The sequence below is a fragment of the Danio rerio genome, chromosome 14, assembly GCF_049306965.1.
Source record: "Danio rerio strain Tuebingen ecotype United States chromosome 14, GRCz12tu, whole genome shotgun sequence".
Classification (NCBI taxonomy): Eukaryota; Metazoa; Chordata; class Actinopteri; order Cypriniformes; family Danionidae; genus Danio; species Danio rerio.
In genome coordinates this window covers 30,476,136-30,482,471 of record NC_133189.1, presented here as the reverse complement: position 1 = coordinate 30,482,471, position 6,336 = coordinate 30,476,136, and positions in this window count along the sequence as shown.

The window sequence follows — 6,336 nt, the reverse complement described above, 5'->3', positions numbered from 1 at the left end:
GGTTTTAGTCTCAAACTGTTCAGTATGAGCAGACCTATCATATGATATGTAGATTAAGTGTTTTTTGTGAAATAGTATGTAAATGAAGCAAATTTACTTTATTTTTAAGCGATTTAGCATTATTTAAAGACTATTTTTGCTATTATAGCGCCACCTATGGTTTGATCTTCACAAAATTTTGCATGTTTCTTCACATTGCTATGGCACATGTGCTCACCAATTTCTGTGATATTGTGAGTTTTCCTTATTGGTTTACAGGCATATAGGTTCGTGTGGACACGCCCCTTTTGTAAATTAGCCTGTTACAGCTAGCCAAAGTGAAAAGTTCAACTTTTTTTTGATAATTATTGATCTGCACAGTCCAGAGATTCCAACAACACTGGTTTCGTCGCGATTGAGTGAAAAACCAGGGACTAGTTCGCAAAAGTAGGTTTTTCCTATATTGATGAATATTTAACGAACGGTGTAAGTGACAGCAGTGGTTTGAGTGTCAAACGGTTCGGTATGAGCAGACCTATCATATGATATGTAGATTAAGTGTTTTTTGTGAAATAGTATGTAAATGAAGCAAATTTACTTTATTTTTAAGCGATTTAGCATTATTTAAAGACTATTTTTGCTATTATAGCGCCACCTATGGTTTGATCTTCACAAAATTTTGCATGTTTCTTCACATTGCTATGGCACATGTGCTCACCAATTTCTGTGATATTGTGAGTTTTCCTTATTGGTTTACAGGCATATAGGTTCGTGTGGACACGCCCCTTTTGTAAATTAGCCTGTTACAGCTAGCCAAAGTGAAAAGTTCAACTTTTTTTTGATAATTATTGATCTGCACAGTCCAGAGATTCCAACAACACTGGTTTCGTCGCGATTGAGTGAAAAACCAGGGACTAGTTCGCAAAAGTAGGTTTTTCCTATATTGATGAATATTTAACGAACGGTGTAAGTGACAGCAGTGGTTTGAGTGTCAAACGGTTCGGTATGAGCAGGCCTATCATATAATATGTATTTTGTGTGGTTGCGCAAAAGGCTGTGTAATACACAACCCATTACACACTAAAAATACGTAAAATCGCCCCCTAGTGGCCGATTTCTTTCAAAATTCTTACAGACCTCTAGGACCATGAGTCGAACATGCCCAGCGAGTTTCGTTTTGATCACTCATCGTTAACCTTGTTAAATGGCTGCTCAATTTTAATTGGCCAATGGCGGCCATGTTTTTTGAGATATGCCAATATCCTTATAGTATGTTATGACAACCTGGTCAAAGACACTGCATAACAATTTTCAAGCTGATTGGACTAATGGCTGTAAGGTTAGAGTAATTTTTATGTTTTTTTAGCTTTATAGCGCCACCATGTGGCCAAAGTCTGCGGATTTTGCAGTGTCACTTCAAATTGAGCTTATGCATGTGTGTACCAAGTTTGGTGATGATATCTCATTTCGTTCAAAAGTTATAGCTCCAATTAGCATTTAGCTTCAATTAGCATCAAACATTGTTGTGAACTGTTTCGCGTGTGAATAAAAATGTCAACTTTTTTTTGATAATTATTGATATTCAGTGTCCAGAGAACATTTGAGAGCTGGTCTGGTTTAGATTCAGTGTAAAACCTAGGACTAGTTCGCAAAAGTAGGTTTCGGACAAATTGCGATGTAGCGGGAAAACGGTGCGTCGTAGAGCAAAAATTTCTGCTATACACTTTTGTTCAGGTTAACCCAAGGATTCCAAAAATGTAAAGTTTTTGAGTCTACGACAAACGGTGAACGAATAGCGGCCAAAAATGTCCAAAAAGTGTTTTTTTGGCGCCATAGCGCCACCTATGGTCTGATTTGGCTGATCTTTGGCCAGAACGTAGTGTACCGGGGTACTACCATCTGGCCAAGTTTCAGCTCTCTCGGCCTTACGGTTTGGTCTGGGCAATAGTGACTTCGGCAGAATAATAATAATAATAATAATAAATATAGCTGCAAGCAGCAATTAACGGGGGTCAAGCAGTTTAGCAGGGTAAGGTCATATAGCAGTTAGGACGCCTGTAAGTAGTTTATTCGGCAACGAAATAAACGATTAGAGTGTTAAAGTTTATAGATTGAGCTAACAAATGTTTGATTAAACATTCCAGAAAAGCAATTTCAGTTTTTACTTATTGGCAAATTTTTTTATGAACATTGAGTGACCGCTTTTATGTCAAAGTGACCAGTATAAGCAGCCCTATGATATAATGTGTAGATCGAGTCATGGCACCTTAGACAAAGACACGACATGTCAAATTTTAAGTTAATCAGATAAATGGTTACTCAGATACAGTGATTTTACAATGTATAGCGCCATCATGTGGCCATTGTCTACGAGTTTTATGCTATGACCTTAGACTGACCTCTTGCATATGTGTAACAAGTTTGGTGAAGATATTTTAATTCCTTCATGAGTTATGGCTATTTTAGCTCTTCTTAATAAAAATGACAAAAGAGCAGTGAATAAGCTATTAGTGATCTCCTACTGCCATCTAGTGGCCACAGTGTAATTTATTTATGTGATTACAGCCATTTAGGTGTGCATAAACATATCCCTTCTATAAATAAGCATGTTCTAACTATATAAAATGAAAAATTTGTATTTTATTAAAATAATAATAAATCTACAGAGTAAAAAGTGTGACAAGCTTTAACTAAATTTGATCTTAAATGGATTAACTGTGTTCATGCCATGTCAGTTTGGGATTCAGAATGCATTACATAACATTACATTACATTCTTTGCTATAGAGCAGTAAAATAAACATCAAGTGCTCTGTTACTGCCATCTAGAAGCCACAGTTGTGATTTTCTTTACAAATGTTTTAAAACAATGTGTTTAATCATAGAACCAGTTTTACCTATTAGAATTATTATGAAGAGGTTAACTGTGACCAAATTAGATGTTTAATACATAACAGTGTTTACATCAGGTCAAAATATGATTCAGAATGATCCTAAATGCAATTTCCCGGACTTTAAACTCAAAAAATGTGAAACAACAAAGGTATGCAAATGTTTTGAACAATAAATAAGTGGTCTTGTTGTGACATCTAGTGGTTAGAAATGGTAGGTGACAGTTGAAAGTCTGTGTTATAGTGGCTAAAATGATAGAATATTGAAAATGTGTTTTTGAGACCTTTAAACATCCAAGATGGACAGAAAAAATAACTTATAAATCATTTCAGTGAAAAATGTGTAAATGAAGCGCATTTACTGCATTTTTAAGCCATTTTAGCATGTTTTTAGAACCATTTCCACTATTATAGCGCCACCTATTGCCCAATCTCCACAAAATTTTGCAAGTTTATTCACATTGATATGCCACATCTGCTCACCAATTTCTGTGATGTTTTGGGTTTTCCTTATTGGTTTACAGGCATGTAGGTTCGTGTAGACACGCCCCTTTTGTAAATGAGCCTGTTACAGCTATCTAAAATGGAAAGTTCAACTTTTTTTTGATTATTATTGATCTACTCAGTCCAGAGGTTCATACAACACTGGTTTCATTGCGATTAAGTTAAAAACCAGGGACTAGTTCGCAAAAGTAGGTTTTGTTTATATTGATGGTTTTTTAATGAACAGTTTGAGTAACAGCAGTGGTATTAGTGTCAAACTGTTCAGTATGAGCAGACCTATCATATGATATGTAGACTGAGTGTTTTTTGTGAAATAGTTTGTAAATGAAGCACATTTACTTTATTTTTAAGCGATTTAGCATTATTTAAAGACTATTTTTGCTATTATAGCGCCACCTATGGTTTGATCTTCACAAAATATTGCAAGTTTCATCTCGTTGATATGCCACATGTGCTCACCAATTTCTGTGATGTTTTGGCCTTTCCTTATTGGTTTACAGGCATGTAGGTTCGTCTGGACAAGCCCCTTTTGTAAATTAGCCTGTTACAGCTAGCCAAAGTGAAAAGTTCAACTTTTTTTTGATAATTATTGATCTACACAGTCCAGAGATTCTAACAACACTGGTTTCGTCGCGATTGAACTAAAAACCAGGGACTAGTTCGCAAAAGTAGGTTTTTTCTATATTGATGCATATTTAACGAACGGTGTAAGTGACATCAGTGGTTTGAGTGTCAAACTGTTTGGTATGAGCAGGCCTATCATATGATATGTATTTTGTGTGGTTGCGCAAAAGGTTGTGTGATACACAACTCATTACACACTAAAAATACGTAAAATCGCCCCCTAGTGGCCGATTTCTTCCAAAATTCTTACAGACCTCTAGGACCATGAGTCGAACATGCCCAGCAAGTTTCGTTTTGATCACTCATCGTAAACCTTGTTAAATGGCTGCTCAATTTTAATTGGCCAATGGCGGCCATGTTTTTTGAGGTATGCCAATGTCCTTATAGTATGTTATGACAACTTGGTCAAAGACACTGCATGCCAAATTTCAAGCTGATTGGACGAATGGCTGTAAGGTTAGAGCAATTTTTATGTTTTTTTAGCTTTATAGCGCCACCATGTGGTTAAAGTATGCGAGTTTTGCACTGTGACCTCAAGTTGACGTTATACATAGGTGTTACAAGTTTGGTGATGATATCTTATTCCATTCAAAAGTTATAGCTGCAATTAGCATTTAGCTTCAATTAGCATCGAACATTTTTGTGTACTGTTTCGCGCGAGAATAAAAATTTCTACTTTTTTTTGATAATTATTGATATTCAGTGTCCAGAGAACATTTGAGAGCTGGTTTGGTTCAGATTGAGTGAAAAACCTAGGACTAGTTCGTAAAAGTAGGTTTCGGACAAATGGCGATGTAGCGGGAAAACGGTGCGTCGTAGAGCAAAAAGTTCTGCTATACACTTTTGTTCGGGCTAACCCAAGGATTCAAAAAATGTAAAGTTTTTGAGTCTATGACAAACGGTGAACAAACAGCGGTCAAAAATGTCCAAAATATTGGTTTTTGGCGCCATAGCGCCATCTATGGTCCGATTTGGCTGATCTTTGGTGAGGATGTAGTGTACCGGAGTACTACAATCTGGCCAAGTTTCAGCTCTCTCGGACTTACGGTTTGGTCTGGGGAATAGTGACTTCGGCAGAATAATAATAATAATAATAAAAACTTTAACAAATACAATAGGGTTTCAGCGCTTCGCGCTTGACCCCCTAAATATAGCTGCAAGCAGCAATTAACGGGGGTCAAGCAGTTTAGCAGGGTAAGGTCATATAGCAGTCAGGAAGCCTGTAAGTAGTTTATTCGCCAATGAAGTATACGATTAGAGTGTTAGAGTTTATAGATTGAGCTAACAAATGTTTGATTAAACACTCCAGAAATGCAACTTCAGTTTTTACATATTGACAAATTTCTTAAGAACATTTCGAGTGAATGTCAAAGTGACCAGTATAAGCAGCCCTATAATATAATGTGTAGATCAAGTCATGGCACCTTAGACAAAGACACGACATGTCAAATTTTAAGTTAATCAGATAAATGGTTACTCAGATACAGTGATTTTACAATGTATAGCGCCATCATGTGGCCATTGTCTACGAGTTTTATGTTATGACCTTAGACTGACCTCTTGCATATGTGTAACAAGTTTGGTGAAGATATTTTAATTCCTTCATGAGTTATGGCTATTTTAGCTCTTCTTAATAAAAATGACAAAAGAGCAGTGAATAAGCAATTAATGATCTCCTACTGCCACCTAGTGGCCACGGTGTAATTTATTTATGTGATTACAGCCATTTAGGTGTGCATAAACATATCCCTTCTATAATTGAGCATGTTCTAACTATATAAAATGAAAAAATTGTATTTTATTAAAATAATTAAAAATCTACAGAGTAAAAAGTGTGAAAAGCTTTAACTAAATTTGATCTTAAATGCATTAACTGTGTTCATGCCATGTCAGTTTGGGATTTAGAATGCATTACATAACATTACATTACATTCTTTGCTATAGAGCAGTAAAATAAACAATAAGTGGTCTGTTACTGCCATCTAGAAGCCACAGTTGTGATTTTCTTTACATATGTTTTAAAACTAGGTGTTTAATCATAGAACCAGTTTTACCTATTAGAATTATTATGAAGAGGTTAACTGTGACCAAATTAGATGTTTAATGCATAGCAGTGTTTATATCAGGTCAAATGTGATTCAGAATGATCCTAAATGCAATTTCCCTGACTTTAAACTCAAAAAAATGTAAAAAAAACAAAGGTATGCAAATGTTATGAACAATAAATAAGTGGTCTTGTTGTGACATCTAGTGGTTAGAAATGGTAGGTGACAGTTAAAAGTCTGTGTTATAGTGGCTAAAAAGATAGAATACTGAAAATATGTGTTTTTTAGACATTT